The sequence below is a fragment of the Protopterus annectens genome, chromosome 13.part0, assembly GCF_019279795.1.
Source record: "Protopterus annectens isolate FY-2018-M chromosome 13.part0, PAN1.0, whole genome shotgun sequence".
Classification (NCBI taxonomy): Eukaryota; Metazoa; Chordata; order Ceratodontiformes; family Protopteridae; genus Protopterus; species Protopterus annectens.
The window spans coordinates 1,031,987,673-1,032,009,638 of NC_056747.1; positions in this window are offsets into that span (position 1 = coordinate 1,031,987,673).

Genomic DNA, 21,966 nt, shown 5'->3' on the forward strand with positions numbered 1-21,966 from the left:
ACACTCTAAATTGGCCATAGGTGTGACTATGCATGCAAGTGTGTGGCGAAGAAGAACTACAGTGACAAGGCTAGCTATCTGTCAGTGTAAACCTTTGCTCAGGATGATTGTTATTGGTGAGGTGATACCCTGATCCCATGTGCAAAAATGGAAAAAAGGGATTGAGGATGGAAGGATGGCTACATATACAGTGACAAAGTAATGACTGTAGGAGGCTGTTCCTTTAAGGCTGAGACTAGCAGCTAGGGAGTTCTCCAAGGAACCCAGGGTGGAGCTAAATAGCTGCAGACAGAGTATAAATGGTATTACTGACAGATTTTAGAAGAAATGTCAAGTTTTGGAAGAAAATGATTAGAAGGATGTTCGGGGGACTAAGAGGAAGCTGCTCACGAACAATGTTGGAGAAAGTTACCCCATGTTGTTACAGGATAAAAGGTGAGAGTTAGAAGGAACCTTTAGGGGCTGAAAAGGAATATTGCATAGTGAAAGTGAGTTCTGGAAACACAGTTGAAGGAAGTTATCCTGTATTTAAAAAAAACTCTTGGATGAAGAAAGAAAATTGCCTGTCTGATAAATACTGCTACAAGCTGCAGTAAATAAAAAGATGTGCTTTCTGTTAACTGCTGAACTGTTTTAGTCAAACAAAATGAAAATGTGTCAAACAGCAGTAGCTGGAACTGTGGACTGTTTTGCTTCATGTATCTGAATTTTGATTTATACTGTTCTTAAAGCTGGAGAGATCTTTTTTTTTCCATTTCTGTCCCTGTAAATAAACATGGCAATTGATATCTACAGAACTGGAATTTGGACTGTTTTTGCAGCATATAGAACAAGTTGTAACATTGATAGTTCTTAGTGGACAACAAAATAACAGTTTGCTGTAAAACTGTGGACTGTGATTCTTTAATACCTGCATTCATTCTGAAAGATTTACCCACAACAGAGAAATATGCTATTGCAGCTTTTAATAACTGCTGACTCTGGGAGCTGATATCTTCTTTGATTCTTTTTTTATTCCTGAATCCTTGACTACTCTAATCTTGTGCAAAAAAATAATTCAGTTGTTTTGAGTGTTACCCTTCTGCCCATATGACAATTCTTTTGGTAGAGAATATGGTTTCTGTCAAAGACTGACCCTATCTCTGTGTATACTGTAGTTGCCTGTACTAGTATTTAAAAATAGAAAAAATGTTTGAGATTTTGGTGAATGCTACCACAGCTCTCCTGAAGTGATATGCATTTATAGAGTAACAGAGTCTAAACCTGCAACAACTCAGCAACCCAGTAGATTAACAGACCACCTCACGGGGATGGGAGTGAGGGTTCAAAACCAATTCTTAACTGAAAATTGAATCAGATGACTATCTTGAGACATACCTTGCAGCATTTCACTGATGTGCAATGAGATAAAACTGACCTCAAGTGAAGGGTCCATGATTTTGTCTTCACGCCTAGCATCAGACTCCCAAAAATTGGAAGGTGTTAATGTACAGAATTATCAAAAACTGAAAAAGAAATATTAACTAGTGATTGGAACTCACCAGATGAATGTTTCTTTTAGTGTTGTGACTGGATGTTTATTTTGGACTAATCCTTGAGATCACACGACTGACTTAATGCAGATTTTAAAGTTGTGGTTAGAACTTGATGTAAATGATGCAAAAAAGGTTTTAGAAATACTGGCTGTAGATAAATTTAAGAGCGCATTCCTTGTAACTTAAGAAAGCGGATGTCTCAGTGGGATCCCCAATCTTCTAATGTTAGCTATATCAGCAGAATGATTGTTATTAGTTGAAGTAGCAAACTCAAACTCCGACTTACATACACAAAGAATAACCAGGAAGACCTCACTTAAAAGTATATTTATGCCTGCAAACAAGCAAAAAACATTACTTTCTGAACTAGTTTGCTTTAAATGTTCTATGCTAGACACATAGCAAAATATTGCTGAACTAATAGTAATAGTATTATACCTGTAAAAGCTGATTATGCTATAGCTAACAGACTGGTAAAACAATCTGTATATGAAAGTATGCCTAAGCCGTTTGAGAATACAGAATTTTTCTTGTTACAAGAACTGTTGAATCTGACTTTTGTCATTGTATTGTAACCAAATGTTTTAAATGTACCATTTTAGTAGGAAGAAAATAGTTTATTAAACATGGAAAGTATGATCACATTGGTTAAATTAAAATAAATTACTCAGTATTGAAAAACAGGTAACAGCCCAGTCCTAGTCCAGGTAGTGCCAAGTAATGAACCTCAGTTATTATGAGAGTCAGTGAGGGCAAAACGTAAATCACTTATCTATCTACTTGCCTGAGTGGGGGGGGGGTTGAACTTGGGGTGTGTTTTTCAGAGGGGGAGATGCTCCTGGGGGAGAACCTCCTGTGGTCATAGGTGTTTCTTCTTCTCATGTTCCTGAGGTACTTCTTGTTTCAGGGTTTGGTTGGGTCCAGGTACCTGTGGGAGGTAGATCTGTAGTCCTTCGGTTAGGTTTAAAATTAAGACAGGTACTCAGTTCAGTTCAAGGCAGAAATGCCTTTTTGTGCAGATGAGTGAGTACAAATGGTTATGTCCTTGCTTTTTATTACATTTTTAGTGGGTGGGTCCAAGGTTGTCACCTCCCATTACCATCATAAGGGGTATGTAGGGAAGGTGGGCTTGACCCTATGTGCTTGGGGGTTTGAAAACAGACAATTATGCATTTAACAATGATCCAAGGCTGTACAGAACTATTGTTCTTAGTAACTCATTCAATAATTTTATAAATAAGTTTATCACATTATGAGGTAAGTGTTTAAATAGTTCTTAAGTTTGTTTTAATTTTAAATATTCTGTTACACCTGGATTTTTTATACATCCTCTCTGTTCTTTCTTTCCAGTATCATTGTTAACACATACTTCTAAGGTGTCAGTATATCATTTTAAATTTTGATGGCCTGTGGCCTCTGTACATCATGGTCTATGCTTTTTTTAAAACAATGGGTACGAAAGAGTGGCCAACTAAGATGTGCAGCACATTCTCTATTTCTTCATCAGATCTTCCAATTAGTTAAAATTTAAGAGTTATCATTTTTTTAATTTATTTTATTCAGTTTAGTTACAGTTCTATTTATTTGTTTTCATTAAATGGATAGGGGTTTTGCATGAGAGTTATAAGAAATTGGTAACTTCCTTTATAAAATTTATATGTGTATGTATGTATGTATATGTGTATTGTTTGGCTTGTGGGTCATATCATTGAATGTAATTGGGGTGGACAGCTGGTTAGGGGTGGTTTTGTAATAGTTTGTAGCTTAGGGAGCAATTGCAGTGACATCGGTTGTAGTATTCTTGAGAAGTCCTGGGTCTGGTGCCAAATCATTTCTGTTATATTGTTTCATTCATTACAAGTGCATTTCTTTATGGAAAAGATATGTTGTGCATCTCATACTTCAGGCCATCGCATTCAGATCTGGGGATTATATACCAGCACCATACTCGAACATCATCAGAACACTAATAGAGTATAATGCTCCCTATTGCATGTACCTTACCAGACATTTGCAGCAGTTGGAGAGACCAATGGGGCTTCTCACCAAGAAAATAAAGGGCCTGCAAACTATGCCATGATGTATGTGGAAAGACTGAAAGCCCTGTCACTGTAATCTGTATTGTATAGGATGCGGTGACTTGTGCCTGGCCACCCCAACTGGTCTCTGACCCTGCCCTGATGAGAATACTGCACATTCACAAATCAGCAGTGAGAACAGAACTCTTTCCTATCTAAGTACATGAACTAGAGAACTCTGTATTTAAGTCAAGTGCCACAGCTCAAGTCTGACTTGAAGAGTGTCAGACAAAACTTTATACCAGATGAGATCAGCAGAGTCTGGTGAGGAGAAAATGCTAATAGTAGTGTCCCACATGCTGATGTAAAATGCACTCTGTAATGTCAATTAAGGACACAAACACACCCTCCAGTTGACTGCAGTGAGAACAGAACCCCTATCTATCTACGCACACACTACTTTAATCCAGCACCTCAGAAGAAGTCTGACTCTTGCAAGGCTGCAGGACAATTTCTGGTGGATGACGTCAGCACTGGATATTGAAGAAAAGATGTTGGGAGGTCTGCATAAAATTGATGTGTAGGCATGTGCAAGTGTCAAAATACTGCCAACGCATGGAACTGGAATAATAACTGTCAGATACACACATGCTATTCTGGCTAGATAGAAACATGCACACACACACACACACACACACACACACACACACACACACACACACACACACACACACACACACAGGCACACATACACCAGTTGACTGCAGTGAGAACAGAACCTTTACCTATCTAAGTACAAACTAGAAAACACAGTACTTTAAGCAAGCACCACAGCACAAGTCTGATTTTTACAAGGCTGCAGGACAACTTATGGTGGATGACATCAGCACTGGATGTTGGAGAGAAGATGTTGGGAGGCATGCATGAAATCAATGCGTATACATGTTCAACTATCAAGATAGTTCAAGTTCTGCATGTTACAGATTAATGAGTCTGCAATGAGTAGTATGTGGTGGTTGTGTTCCAATGTGTAGGTATAGTTTAAGAGACAGCTTTACAAAGTATATGCAAACAGGTGTCCACATTACAACATGTACTTGAAAATCTGAATGTGTATTGTCATTCTAAAGACCTGCATGGTATATTACACATTTCTTATTAATTTATGTAGTATAGTTGATATATTTATGAACAAGTATTGAGAGACTAGGGTTGCAGTGCATTAGGGGAGGTAATACATGGCTACATTGCAAATATTTGCCATATTCTTAGATAGGACCTTCATTTTGTTGTTTCCACATATAATTTCATGCCATAAAGACTAAATGGACAGTAAGCAGAACTAATACTTGCTAATGTTTAGTCTGCATACTGCAACAGTGAGCAGTGGGTTTGCGTGATGGCTAGCAAAGTGTTTGAACATGAGTGATAGTTCTATTGCTTCCCTGTTTATGCATAGTTAAGCAGTGCGCAAATGCAAGGCTTACTGCTAAAATTCTGAGAGCTAGTAATAAGTGTATGAAACACACCTCCTACATAGTTAAGTCTGTGGCAGCAAGTGTAAATGCATTGGCACATTTCATTTTGAGCCCAGATGATACTGGGTTCGAATCCAGGTGTATGTAATACTTTTAAATAAGCAGTGATAATGCAATGAACTTATTGTTATACTACAGTCACCATTTGTTACTATTTAAATAAATACTGATAATGCAATGGAATTATTCTTATATTACAGTCACCTTGTGTTACTGTTGTGTTACTTTTACATTAGTGCTGCATGTTTAACCGGCATTCCACAGAGGTAAACCACACTACAGAACAGCCGTTTACCATTGCTTGGCATTGGTGTGCATTGTCCAACTCCACACAAACGTAGAGCCAAAAAGTGAAGGGCTACATTGCTTTTTTGGTACTTATGTGTGTTGTGTGTGATTTTATTTTTTGATCAGATTATAGGTGTTAAATGGGGTTGATAGGAAAATGGTGAAATGTGAAGCAAGCAGGAGGGGGAAGAACAAAGGGAAAGAAACACAGGAATGTGCAGGAGGGAGAGAATCATAGCTATCCATTTGTTTAACAGTGTAAACTGAAAATATGTACAGAATATTAGCTGAATTTGGACTGTCACCTTGTAGGCCACGGCGGTGCAGCAGTTAGCGTTGTCGCCTCAGAGCAAGAGGTTCTCCAGTTCGATTCTCGGCTGGAGGGCCTTCTGTGTGGAGTCTGCATGTCCTCCCCATGGTCAAGCGATGTTTAAAGACATGCAGGTAGGTGCGTGCATGAATTGGTGTGCCTTCTTTGAAGGTTGGGCATTGGGCTAGCACCTCAGCACTGTAAAAATCCACTTCCAATCATTAGGGGACAAGAGTTCCGCTGTGGTGCCCCTTAACTGGCAAAAGCTGAAAGACAAGACCTCCACAAATTGGGGTGACAACAACACAATCATGTTGTAGAGCCAACTGAACCAAATCAAGTGTTTCAACATGACACGTGTGTGAAATAGAGATCTATGTATGGGACAATATTTTTTTTGTGGGACAGGTGCCCATTTTGTTTTTAATTCATTAAGAGATGAATGCTGGGTAAGGGACATTGGTATTTCTGGGTCAGGTAAGCTGGGTGGGTGATGAAGCAAATGCAAACAAACAAAACCAGCAAGACAAGACACAGGGATGGTGAGGGACACAAAAGGCTGGGGGACACCATGATTGGGGTAATGGAGGGGAAAATGGAAGCTCATGCCCAGCAAACATGGTGACAGTGAGAATCTAGTCTTTGCCCTCAGGACTGTCATCACTGTTCCCTTACTCTGCTGGCTGATTGAGTGCTTGATGCCTTCTCCTACTATGTACCATGAGGGAGAGCAGCCTATCCATCTGGCATAGGTATACACCAATGGTGTGGTGCACAACACTATGCACCAACCCTGGCATCTCCTGGTGAGTGATGAAATCCCCACCTCTGCCACTACTTCCAGAGGGTGCCAAAACACCAGCTGCTGGGGCAGTGCTACTCAAGGGTGCAAGTAGTGCAGGTGCAGCAGAGGCATTGCTTGCCAGGTTGGGTCCCAGATATCCTGGGCATCAGTATTGGAGCTGGGGCAGGCTGATCCACTGAGGCTGGCTTACCTCTCTGTGCTGTGAAGCATTTAGTGATTTGTTGCAGACGGATGACATGGAGACATTCTGATGACACATAACAGAAAATAAAAAAAGAGATAAGGGTTGGGTGAGAGAAAAAAGATAAAATTAGTACCATCATATTTGACATACAACGCACTATCACAATTACACAACTATTTTATCTGAACTAGTATACTAAGTATATCCTATCAACTATAAGCTATAGTTACAAATTGCTTCAAATAATCCTTGCAGTGTGCATATATTGCACATATGCTTGGTTCAAGTATACTGATTAAAGTTAACAGCAGGGCATTTATGTCACTTGTATAGAGTTTAATTTATCTAATATTATGAAGGATATGCAGTATCGTATAACTGCTGCTCATAGTATTTGAATCCACAACCTCTGACAACAATCTTACACTTTATTCCTAAAGTTGGTTTATACTACAGACTTATGCATGCATACTTGCTTTTACAGTTAAAATATGCATGCTCACTTTGCTACTACTGTACAGAATACCAAAAAAACTATCATTAACTTTTAAACCTACAATAATACTTGTGTTGTGCTGCATACATACCACTCGCTTCCCTCAGTCTCTCCAGACATTCAGCATGAGCCTGATGTTTCAACTCTATGTCACATCAGCTGTGAAAAGCAAAGAAAAGAACAGTTTTTGCAGTGATTGTTCTGAGCACATGACCAGCCCATCTTGAATTAGCAGAAGCCTTTCTTTACCTTTGTGGCAGGATTGTGTTGATTGGCTGCTGGCTAGTAGGGGTTTGTTCTTTTGAGCTTTTTTTAAAAAGTTGTCTAAGGTTGTATCTTCTGGTATTTAAGCCCTAACTTTGAGAGGATTTCTGTCTATACACACTGAGCAGAGTGGAGGAGAAGCATTGACTACAACTCTGATCTGAGACATATAATAATAAGTATCCTGTTTTTTGGCTTATTTATACTGGTTATTGCTTCTATCAATTTATATATAACACTTTTTATTGCCTGCTGCATATGTTTTACTGTATTTTATTGCTATTAACTAATATGCATGGTTAACTGATATGTTTACAGTTAAAAGGATTCTGTAGAGTATCCTTGCCCCTTTATCTGTTTAAAAACTTTAATTTTGTGGCTCACTGCTGTGATAAAGATTTCTGTAGTGTTTACTGTCTAAAAGAGTGTAGGCTAATAGCTTTAGTATTGTTACTCACTCTCCCTGTTGGTGTCTTGTTGTTATATTTGGTGGCTTTGCAGTTGCCCGCCCCTACTGTAAATTTGATCTGGGACACTCCTCCCAGTCTAGTGTCATTAGCTCATTCTACCTAATACAGAGAGAACATCTGAGAAGGCCAACCCACTTAGTTTCTTTCCTTCTGTTCCTCCTTTCTCCCTTTCTTTAACAAAAAAAATTGCTTGAATCTCCTTGTGTTCTGACTGTGCTTTTCAAACAGTTTGGAAATATAGAGTATATTTTATTGCATTTATCAAAACTGTATTTGCCTTAATATTGCTACAACTCAAGTGCTCTAGGTTGCACTGCATCTGAATTGTTTAAGTGTGTTTTAGTTGATTTTCTATATATATAGACTTCGCTGTATATATAGACTAGCTGCTTATTCTACTGCATTACTGCATCTTAAATCATTTTTCAGTTGTGCACTTGCCTTGCTTCATTTTAAAAAGTTTTAAATTGCTAATTTTGTAGAGTTTTAATTGCATTTACTGTTTAGGGCTGCACACTCAAGTGTGTTAGCCTTTTCTGTGTTTATTTACTGTATTATTGCATTGTAAAAAAAATACTATCTTGTTTGCTCGTTTCCCACCTTTCCTAGCTAGTATAGTCCAGATCCCAGGCTTTGCTGGTCTCAGAACTTTATTTTCTGTGTTCAGAGCTATCCAGAACTTGCTGTGGCAGAGGGAAGTCCTACTGCTTACCAATGAGAGTGGTGAGCAATTTACTGGCTATCTAACACTAGAGGAGTGGTTTCTAGCTCTGAAATTGTAATTTTATTAGCCTTTTTGGGCTTTCTATCACTTTCAACTTTCTGGCTTAAAAACGCATGTGTTTGCGCATTTTTCACATTGTGCAGCACCGTGGGGCTACAGTTAAAGTACTCTAGGTGCCAGAAAGTCTGCTCTTCAAATTTTCCCTTAGAACTAGCTGGTTTCTCAGTAGTAGCACTAAAATCTGAACCCCTGTAACTAACACTTGCTCTAGAACCTGCTGTAAAGCACTAGGAAGCCTTAAACTGATACAAGCACTCAACTCTCTGTCAATAAGGAGAAATTAATTGTAGGCACTAAACAGCCTATAATTGCAAAGTACCTTGCAAAGGTAAGGGAAAACAGCTCTTGTACTTTACAAAAAAAGCACCTAAATAGGCATGTTCAAGGGTCAGCTTCCATGATTTCTCCTGTCCACCTGGTGAATCTGGGCATACTAGGGCAACGCAGCACCTGCCTCATGTACACAGAAAACCCTCTCCTCCTATCACCCAACACTACAACCTGTGAGAGATGCACTTACATAGCTAAACTGGAAGCAAAGCTCTCTCCAGCCAAGATTGTGCTAGACAGTCAAGAGGAGAAGGTTAACACCTGCACTACACCTCAAGCAACACATAGCCCTTCAAAACCCACACCATCAACACCCACACATAGCAACACTAAACCCATATATGCGGAGGCCCTTAACATTAACCTGCCCAAGCAACAAGGACCTCTGAAGCTGAAATGCAAACAAACACCAGTCACAACCAACGTCACATCATGTCAAATGTTAAAGTAATTTCTGTACAAATCATCCACCTTTTACTTGATTACATTATTAAGTAACAACATATAAGGATATGCCATTCATTCATATTATTACACAATACACTCCAGGATCAACACTTACCTTGTAAATCCAGCAGTTGCAACAGTTTAGTTCAGGGCTGACTCCATCTGATGCTAGCAGTATATAGCCTTTACATGGGTAGGTAAAGGTTGTGAGTGTTGCCTGGCATCAATGTTACTGTATGTATGTGCATAAGATGAAGGTTTTAGCCCCTTAGGTGGTGAGTGAGTGTGCTATGTGTTCCCTCTTAGCTAATGCAAGGACATATTGAGCATACCTATGTCTGCCTACACCCACAGTAGCTGCTGGTTCCCCCTCTTATTCCTCACCTGCATGTGGCTGTGGTGACCTTGACATTGGTGGTGGGATGTGTGCCCCTTTCCCTTTGTTGATCCTGTTGAAGCTGCTTTCTCAGGATGATGTTGTGTAGCATGGCACAGATGATGAATGTTTCAATACATGTATGTGGATTGAACTGCAGGGCTCCCTCAGATTTATTCAGGTACTGGAACCACAACTTCAGCAACCCAAACACATGCTCTGTGATATTTCTAGTTTAAGCATGTGACTCATTATGGGCTTTTTCAGTGGGTGTCATCAGCCACAGTTCCAGTGCATAACCTGCAATCTTCAGTAAATGACCCTGTGGGATATCTCTCCTAGTGAATATCTGATACAGTTGGGAGGTATGCCAGACATGTAAGTTGTGGTGACTGCCTGGGTTCCCAGCACACACATTCAAGATGATTCTCTTGGCATTACACATAATTTGACATTTAATAGAGTAGAAGCCCTTTTTATTTATGTAGAGCTTTCCTTGTTCCCCAGGTGGTGCCTTAATTTCTATATGAGTGAATTCTATGGCACCCAGTACTTCAGAGTAGTGTGCTTCAGGGTAGAACTCCTGCATATTTATGGCCCTGTTCTCAGGAGTACATAGAACATATATGCAGTCACTGACATGTTGGAGCATAGCATTCAGGAATTGATGGAGGATCCTGGATACTGATGTCTGTGACACCATCAGCATGTCCTCTGTTGGTCTCTGAAAGGTTCCTGTAGCTAAAATTCTAAGTCCTACCCATTCCTTTGTCTCCACTGGTATGAGTTCTCCTTGGTTTGCCCTGGCTCTAAGTTGAGTATAAGAGAGGTTGCAGAGTTCCTGTAGTGTGCCTCTATCCATCCTGTAGCACTCTACAATTTCCATACCATGCAGATCATGATGAATTAAATGGGGTCTGAAAACTCTTCTTCTTCTTGACCATGGTCTATTAACAGCAGCAGCAGCATAGACTTCAGCCTGTTGCACAAACACATGAATTAAAGTAACAGCAGCCCTTAACATTGCTTCTGTGTAGACTCCTTTCCATGGTTGTATTCCAATAGGTTTTAGTATTCACAGGGAAAGCCAGTACTGAGTCTACACAGTTGCTTTATAGCTTGTTGAATAGCTCCTCCATCTTGGATTGGTTGATTAGCATACAGTTCAGCTGTTTATGCTATAATGAAGGTCTATATTAGATCACCGAATGCATAAAAAAGTGAACAGTGATTAATCGACCCTATGTAAGTGAAAGCTTACAATTTCAAACTGTCAGAACAGTGATTTTTTTCTTAGGGAAAAAAAATCGCTGTTCCAACAAAAAAAAAAAAATATATATATATATATATATATATATATATATATATATAAAAACACTTTAAACATTATATTAAGTGGGGGGCTTCACCCCCCCACACCCCCTACTTAAATATACCAACTCTGAGACCGCACTACAGTGCCAAAAACAGCAAAGTAACGAAGCGGCCAAGCAAATTCTTTCCCAGGGAAAGAATTTGCTGAAAAGCCGCTTCGATATTTTGCCATTTCAGGCTTTTGAGTTCGACCAAGACGCATTCGAAAGAATGCGTCTTCGGTCTTCTGATAGGGAACCTATAATTAGCATGCCAATGTGTTTAGCATGGTTGCTTGGCTCTACACACCATGTAGAGCCACTTACTGAATCCAAAACAGTGCACTACTCTGTACACATTGCAACACACCCACACTGTAAAAGGATCATGTAGGCTTTATTGAATCTGGCCAAAAATATAAAAACATTGGTTAGGAATCAATACAAGGTATTTGGCAATCATTTAATATTTAGAGAAATTTTAGACAGTTTGTAGAGAAATTAAAGGTAAGTTAGTATAATACAAACAGGAACTGCAATATGAAGTGAGGGAAAAACAGGCTTATGGTACACCTAGAGAGAAAGTCAGGGTACAGAATTAGTACCTAGAATTTTAGTAAAATGTCTAAGTCTGCAAGAGCAATATTTAATATCTGCCCCTATGTTAGCCCTTTGTCCCCCCATTATTTTAGACTTGGTCCAGATTTCTTGCACTAAGAGGTTGAGAGGTATATCCTCAATTCAAATAACATAGGAAGATGTAGTGAGGCATACAACCAGATATGTTGTCTGAAATCCATAAACCTGACAAAATAGTGTGTAGGTAGAAACCACAAAAGGAATTAAGATTTGGGTTGGATGGGTTCAATAAACCTGACACAGAGTCCTACTAAAATAATCCAGTGGGTAAACTGGTAAGATAGATTGGTAGAAGATGACAGGGAAAAGCCCTTAGTTTAGAGAAAAATACATATAGGGACATATTTCAAATATTGCTGTTACAAATTAAGACATTTGCTACAGCAACAGGGTGCATTTCAGAAGAAAATTACTGAAGGATATGAGGATGGAAACTGAAATGTTATGCCATTTTGTTTACTGACATAAATCCTTGGATCATCACCATGATTTACCAGACAAATACAATACAAATAAATTGTGGAACTGAACAAAAGTATGGGCCAAACATCCGGACATTCTGTGAAAATCCTGGCAGTGGAGAGGTATGCTCAGAAACCCTTAGTGCAATTAATCTGGACCAAGCTTGACAAAGTAAGGGGACAAAGGCCTGAAAATAGGGACATATCCAAAATACATGAGTAGATAAGCTAAGAAAGTTGATGTAGTAACACTGTATGTCTTAACATATATCGTCTGAAATATCACAATACCAGGACTCAGCTGCTTCTCAATAGTTAGTGACCTCAATCCCCACATCATCCCACTGATGTGTCAGGAATACACAACAGTTATGGGGACCAGACCAAAGATACCACTACACCATTTGAGTTGTAGGGATTTCTGATGATTTTTCCAACATATGGTCATTCAACAGTAGGGAAAAGATTCCTGAGAATCAGTCAGGTTTCATATTTATACATATACACATGTATATATGCATAGAGATGGTTCCACTTCACAATATCGAATTACTGAATCCAAACTTTATATGGTCGAGACCATATGATTGAGTTTTCAGTAACTCAAAATTAGGAAGTGGAATAAAAAAAACCCAAACACATTGTTTCTGCAGGAGGGCCCTCCCTACTTAAATATACCATCTCCGTGATCGCACTATAGCGAGGAAACAGAATATCTCCCTTTCTGCACTTCTGCATACAGCATGGAATGGGAGATTTCCCTTTTCCCCACTGTAGCACAATCTTGGACTTGGTATATTTAAGTAGGGTGGTGGGGGGTTGCAGGGGCAGAAACAATGTTTTTTTTTGTTTATTTTTATTCCACTTCCTAATTTCGAGTTACTGAAAACTTGATCATATGGTCTTGACCATATGAAGTTTGAGCTTTCAGTAATTCGATATTGTGAAGTGGAACCATGGAGATGCATATATATATATATATATATATATATATATATATATATATATATATATATACAAATATATACATAATATAAATAGTGATATACATATAAAATATACACATATATATATATATATATATATATATATATATATATATATATATGGGTCTACTTGATATGGTCGACAGTTCATATGGTCGACGGCTCATTTGGTCGGCAACCAGTATTCAAGGCACTTAACAGGGATTTGCCCCCCTCCCCAAAGTTGTGTGACTCTGGAGTTGATATATATAGTTAGGAGGGTGGGGGGCACAGCCTCCCACAATGGGGTGTGTGCAGGCAAAGCCCCCACCCATATTTGTTTAAAATGTTTCATTTTTGCTGTATTTTCATGTTTTAAATTACTATTAAATAAATATTAGTGTGGGACTTTGCCCACCACACCCCCCCCTAACTATATATATCAACTCCAGGGTCGCACAACTTTGGGGAGGAGGGCAAATCCCTGTTAAGTGCCTTGAATACTGGTTGGCAACCAAATGAGCCGTCAACCAAATGAGTTTCGACCATATGAACTGTCGACCATATCAGGTAGACCCAGATATATATATATATATATATATATATATATATATATATATATATATATATTATGTGTGTGTGTGTGTCTGTGTGTGTGTGTGTGTGTGTGTATATTGTGTGTGTGTGTGTGTGTGTGTGTGTGTGTGTGTGTGTGTGTGTATATTGTGTGTGTGTGTGTGTGTGTGTGTGTGTGTGTGTGTGTGTGTGTGTGTGTGTGTGTGTGTGTGTGTGTGTGTGTATATGCTCATAACATGTAGTGGAGTCATACTTCAGAACCATACCTACCAAACCCTTACTGCAAGAAATCTGGCCCCAGGCTGACCAAATGGGGGGGGGGGGGGACAATGGGACAATGGGACAAAACTAGGGACATATTTTAAATATCGCTCTTATAAATGTAGAATGTTGCCAGAGTGACAGGGTATGTTTCAGCATACATGTTCTGAAGGATGTGAGTTCTGAAACTGAAATGTTTGTCATCATTTACTGTCAGAAATCCTCAGATCATCACAGTGATTTACCAGGGATATGAAAATAATGCATCTGTGGAGCAGACCAGAAATATGAGCAATAAACCTGGACATACTACAACAATCCAGACAGTCCTGAGGTAGGCTCAGAACTCCTTAGTGCAATGAATCTGGGCCAGGCCTGACAAAGTTGGGGGAGAAAGCCATGGAAATAGGGACATATCTGAAATACTGGAGTGGATAAGCTGACACAGTTGCTGCAGTAACACCCTTATGTCTGTCCTAACATATATTGACTGAAATAGCACAAGTCCAACACTCAATTACTTCCCACTAGTTAGTGACTGAAATCCTCACATCATTCCACTGATGTGTCAGAAATACACAATATTTATGGGGGCCAGGCAACACTACATCCTACAAATATCTGGACATAACATCACATTAGAGAAATGACACTCAGCTGCTAAGCATGTCACCAAGCACTGTCCAAACTACAGTCAAACTGACACAGCACTAACCCAAATCTGCTAGGGAGAACTACACGTGTATTGGCAAATATATCAGGCACTACAGGGATGTCACAGCACTGAAAGACAGACACCAGTGTGAAAGTACATACCCACAACCAATTCAACCACAGTCACAGTGAGGGAGCAGTACAGTGTAAGAACTGTGTGAACAAAAACATCTCAACATGTTTGCCACTCACACACTACCCCCACATATACTGTCCAAAATTCACAGTGTACTATGATGCCTGACTGTGGTATGGGACATGTCTCAGTCTGCCCCTACAAACATATACAGCCGATAGACCACCAGAAACAGGAGCAGCATACACAGGCAGATAGAAAAGGAGCCATAACACATACATCCATGCCCCTCCCTACACAGGCCAAATAACATTGAGACAATACACTGCTACACAGTCTTGACAGTCTGTCAACAATTGTCAGAAATACACAGACCTTTCAACTGTACAGAGTCCTACCGAATGTCCAGGCTTTCCCCTCACATATAAGGCCTCTTCCACATAACATGTCTGGCAGTCTGATACATCACTGGGATAATGTCAGGGATGTAGGCACTAAATAATCACATACCATGCCTATCAACCTCTTACTGCATGACATCCGGACAAAGCCTGACATAATTGTGGGACAGAGGCCCAGAAACAGGGGCATATTTGAAATATTGCTGTTATAAACTGAGAATGTTGCTGTTGTAACAGGGTTAGTTGTAACATATCTTTTCTAAGGGATATGAGGTCAGAAACACAAATGGATGTTAGCAGTTACTGACTGTAATCCCTAGAGTATGCTATTGATTTTCCAAAGACAAAAAATGTCTGAGGAACACACCAAACATAGGAATTCAAATTCCGGCCATTCTGCAGATATCCCTATAGGTGAGAGTTATGCCAAACACATAACACTGTCAGAGTTAAAATCACACAGAAACTCCATGTCCACACAAACCTTGTTAGACTAGCATTAATCCAAATGTATAACAGCAATATTTACATTCTGTCACTATGTCTGGAATATTCTCCCTCCATTTTGTTTGCCTGTCTCTACATATTTGGTTGTAAGAGTTATTTCCAAATACCCTATGTGATGCTGTTGTTCACACACCTCCATGAAGGCCTCCTCACTGGCAAGGAAAAGGGCCAATGCTCACATGATGTACTCAATGATAGGAGTGTGTTGCCATCCATTGGCCATATGAATAACAACACAGCTGTCCTGCATGTATTTAGCAAGTGGGGGATGCCAATTGGTGCATAGGCTATCAGCTGCTCATGAGCATTACCTGCAAAAGGCAAGCTGCTGCCTATGCAAAACAAATGTACATCCTACATCCTTGAGAGAGAGAGAGAGAGAGAAACAGTGAAAAGAAAAAGAAAAACCAAGCAGGACATAACCACCTACACTTGAATAATATGTCAAACAAGTAATCATGTAATGCACTGCAGTAGGGGGTACATAAGAATGAGAAATATGAACTGTACCATATATGTCTTGATAAGACTTGCTGTACTGATATATTGCTCATCAAAACCTATGGCCATAGCATCTGGGTGTGTCTGCAGTGACATAGATCATAGATCAGGTGCCTGAGTCACCCCAGGAAAGGATGGCTCAGATATGACTACTACTGCAGTGTGTGTTGAACAATACTGACTGTGACAACACTACGCCAGTTACTGGGATGTCGTACATATTCATATTTTACTTGTGAATATAACTATGATATGTTTGGTTCTCTCAGAAATGTGATAGACCTATACATGGTATTTTCATAGTAAATTGCTGTTGCATACGTGTGTGTTGAACTGCATGTGATATACTGAGCTCATACCATTAAACTGCGTTATGCACACTGGCCATATCTGTGCCTCATATTTGTAGTCATTTACTCATACAGTTGTGTTATGTCTGGCAACTCATTGGCAAATCTATGAAGACTGACATCACAATATCTTCTTTTTCTTCTGGTTGTTCCTGTTAGGGGTTGCCACAGTGGATCATATGTTGCCATTTCTGCCTGTCCTCTGCATCCTGCTCTGTTACACCAACCACCTGCATGTCCTCTATCACCACACACAATAACCTTATCTAAGGCCTTCCTCTTTTCCTCTTACCTGGCAACTTCATCTTTACCATCCTTTTCCCAATATACTCACCATCCCTCTGCAGCACATGTCCAAACTGATGTAATCTTGCCTCTCTGGCTTTGTCTCAAAACCGTCCAACATGAGCTGCCCTGTCATATACACATTGCTAATCCTGTCCACCCCCATCACAACCAGTGCAAATCCTAACATCAGTAACTCTGCCACGTCCAACTTTGACTCCTACCTTTTTGTCAATGACACTGTCTCCAACCCATATAACATAGCTGGTCTCACTACCCTGTTGTAGACCTTCCCTTTCACTTTTACTGGTACTCATCTGTCACAAATCAGTACTGACACTCTTCTCCACCTCTCCATCTTGCCTGTACTCTCTTCTTCACCTGTCATCCACAGTCATCATTATTCTGAAATGTTGATCCCAATCATTTATACTCATCCACCTTTGCCAACTCTACTCCCCGCGTCCTGAACATTCCACTACCCTCCCCTCTCATTCACACACAGGTATTCTGTCTAAGTCCTGCTGACCTTCATTAATCTCCTCTCTAGAGCATATCTCCACTTCTACAGGATCTCCTACTCTCAGTACAGATCACAATGTTATCTGCAAACATCATAGTCAACGGGGGCTCCTGTATGATCTTGTATGTCAACCTGTCCATCAACATTGCAAATAATAAAGGGCTCACAACTGATCCCTGATGTCATCCCACCTCCACCTTAAACGCATCCATCACTCCCACCTCAGACCTCACCGCTATCACAATACCCTTGTACATATCCTGTACCAGTCTTACATATACCTCTGCCACTCATGACTTCCTCATACAATACCACAACTCCCCTCTAGGCACCCTGTCATATGCTTTCTCTACATTCAGAAAGACACAAAGCAACTCCTGACCTTCTCTGTACTACTCCATCAACACTCTTGGAGCAAACATCGCATCTGTAGTGTTCTTACCTGTCATGAAAACATACTGTTGACCACTTCTCATCACCTTGCTGCGTAACCTAGTTTCCGCTACTCTTTCCCATGACTTCATGCTGTGACTGCTTAATGTTATCCCTCTGGAGTTACTACAGCTCTGCACATCAACCTTATTCTTAAAATGGTACACAAACACTTTCTCTCCATTCCACATGCAACATCTCACTTTCTAAGATATCATTAAACAATGTGGTGAAAAACAGCACTGCCATTTCCCCAAAACACCTCCATGCTACCACAGGTATGTCTTGTGGACCAACAGGCTTTCCAGTATTCGTCTTCTTCATAGCTATCCTTACTTCCTCCTTGGTAAGCTGTTGCACTTCCTGATTCGCCATACCCACATCATCCAACCATCTCTCTCTCTCTCTCTCTCATTCTCTTCATTCATCAGCCTCTCAAAGTACTCTGTCCATCTGCTCAACACACTCTCCTCACTTGAGAGTATGTTTCCCTTATTATCTTTTATCACCCTTATCTGCTGCACATCTTTCCTAGCTTAGTCCCTCTGTCTAGCCAACCGACACAAGTCCTTTCATCCCTCCTTAGTGTCCAACCTGTCATACAAGTCTTCATATTCCTCATTCTTAGCCTTTGCCACCTCTCTCTTTGCCATGCACCTTATCTCCTTATACTCCTGTCTACTTTTCCTCATCTCTCCAACAATCCCACTCCTTCATCCCTAACCTATTTCTCTGTATACTATCCTGTACTTCCTCAGTCCACCAACAGGTGTCCTTGTACTCCTTCCTCCAGCCACATGTCACACCAAGCACCGTTCTAGCTGTCTCCCTTAAGCTCTGCTGTACTTAACCAGATATTTGGTAAATCTTCACTGCCACACAGTGCCTGCCTTAACTCTTCCCTGAACTCCACCTCACAATCACCCTTTTCCAGTTCCCACTATTTGATCCTTGGTGCTGCCCTCACACTCCTCCTTTTCTTGATCATCAGTGTCATCTTACAGACCAACAGTCTCTGCTGCCTAACTACACTTTCCCCTGTCACCACTTTACAGTCTCCAATCTTCTTCAAACTGACCCTCCTACATTGGATATATTCCACCTGTGTGCATCTCCCTCCACACTTGTATGTCACCCTATGCTCCTCCCTCTTGTTACAGTATGTATTCACCACAGCCATGTCCATCCTTTTTGCAAAATCCACTACCATCTCACTATCTGCATTTCTTTGCTTAACACCATACATACCCATACTTTCCTTATCCCTTCTGTTCCCTTCACCAATATGGCCATCGAAATCTGCTGCAATCTACATTCTCTCACCCTTGGTTACAGTCATCACCACATCATCCAACTGACTTCACATTTGTCTTTCACATCCATCGCACAAGCAACTTGCGTAGCATATGCACTAACAACATTTATCATTACACCATCAATTTCCAGATTCATAAACATCACTCTATCAAACACTCATGTCATCCTCCAAAAACACCCTTGGCATACTGATCCTTCAGGATAACCCCCTTTCCCCTCCCATCCACACCCTGATAGCACAATTGTGACCTGGCTCTGATACACCTAGCCATACTCCCCTTCCATCTGATCTCTTGCACATACAATATATCCATCTTTCTGTGACCCTCATATCAGCTAGCTCTGTCCCTATACCAGTCATAGTGCCAACATTAAAAGTTCATACCCTCACTACCACACTCCTAGCCTTTCTCCTCTCTTCCTGCCATATGAGTGTTGGACATCCTCCAGGGTATGTCTGTCAATACAAAGGCTACTGTGCTATTGAATGACTCAAGTGTATTACATCAATATTAAGACAGTGTCACTAATTTTGTCCCATTGCCCCTATGTATGGGTGGCGTCCTACAGCTGTCCTGCTCTAATGGGTTGAGAGGGATAACTGGGCAGCAAGTGTGTGAGTACAGTGTCCCATACTAACAAAGAACAGAAATATATTTCAGGTATTACCTGTGCACATGTCAGTATGAGTAGGTGTATTTGGCTGCCTCATAACAACAGACATGGGATGTAAAATGTCAGTTAAATAAGCTGTACATGTTGTACACATGTGTAATTTTAGTTACTGTGCATCCAACAGAGTGACATTTCTACAGCTACTGGTTGTTGCATTGCCCTGACACAGCCATGGGTACTACAATACACATGATTATCTGTTTGAAATTGGAGAGGTGTCCAACTGTGTTATGACTGTGTGTCCATGCCTACTACAAACAGCTATATGAACACCAACATAGCTGTATGGCCTCGGCAGTACCTTACTTGTAAAACCTGCCACCACCAAAGTAGAGTAATCCCCTTTGCTGGACAGCAGCAATACATAAACCACAGACTTGGTCCCTATATTGGCTGCACAAGGCAAATTAGGAGCAGGCACCAATTTGGCAGCAAGTCAGCCTTTGCATGATCAAGCATATAAGGTCACAGGTGGAGTACTGTAAGGCTAACTATGAGTACACATTGGACACATCCACCAAAGGCAATCACAAGGCCATCATCACATATGTTTGCAATTTCAGAGGCAACAAACCAACCCACCCTATAATAGTGGTCAATCAGGCCACATACACACACAACATAGCTATAGCCAACCTGCTGCAGATAGGTTTAGGGAAAACATAACCCCCTGGCTCAGCATCACTATAGCTGGATATGCACAGCACCCACACCCCCCCTATCACCAGTGAGCAGGTACATATTGCCTACTGAAAGGCAACGAATGTAAGTATCCATGGGACCTGATAACATCCCTGTATGCATCCTACATGAACTCAGGCATGTGCTTCCAGCTCCATTACACACTGTAGTCACACCAAGCCTCGACACCATCCCCATCCCATCTGCATGGAAGATGGCCAATGTCATCCCTCTACACAGACATGAATGAGGAATAGAGGATTATGAAATTAACTAGCCCTCATTGGGGGGAATATTACATATTAGGACCAGGAGTGCAATGCAAGCAGATACAGTGCTGACAGATTACAGGGGTATGGTGTAGTTGTGAGTGGTGGCTACTGGTATTCAATGTAGCTGCACAGGTTCTGTACATACTGTTGCCAAATGTATGAGGTCCTGTGATGTGTTTCCCTTTTTATGTCTTCCAGGTGCAATGCTGCATCAGCAAATGTCAACTTTCTCAGCAGCTGAGGCAAATATAATCATAGAAGCTATACTACAGAACCATGCCACGATGTTTGGCCAGAGTGAGAAACATCTGCGGGAGAGGACCGGCCTGTGGGATGACCTTGTCCACAGGGTAAACAATATCAGCCTGCATGCACATACATACAATCAGGTCTGGCATTGTGCAAATGACCTCATACGGCATGCCCGCCAAAGGGCTGCTGCAGTGGCCAGGGACTGCACAGCCACAGGTGGGGGCCCAGCCATGCAGCCCCACTGACACCCACCGAGGAACTCCTCGGCAATCTTGGGGCACCTATCCCAGTACAACATCAGGGTACAGACCCCCCACATGCTGGAGGTAGGTGGCACCCAAACAATGGACGAGGAGTGTGCAGGCAAGGCCCCAGTGGATATTACTAGACTAGTGCAGCAGACACACTTGTATTTATAGAGTATCTACATGCATGTGTCAGGTCAGACTGCAGTTGTGGATGGGGTTTTCTAATGCACAGAAGTGCACATCTATGGTGAAGGACAGCAAATTGTGTAGTAGACATGCTGCATCCATCCTGTACCAATGCCACATGTGAGTCTGCTGACAATACTTCTCTCCCACAACTACCTAGGTCCCTCCAGTCTGCATGTGGGATGGCAGCCTGAAGATGGTGAATATGGAATTGTTCTGTTTTGGTTTGCCAATACCCCAGGCATGTGAAGGCCATGCAATGTACCATGTACATAACTGTCACTCATAGCCATATTGCTTTATGTGCATGTTCAATTGTGGTGGGGTTAACTGCATTGCATCACAGTGGTCACCACAGGGACCTATCTGTAGAGAATGTAACATCCCTGTAGCATACCTCACAACCTGACAGTGCAAGACTTCTGGACACAGACCAACAATATGGGG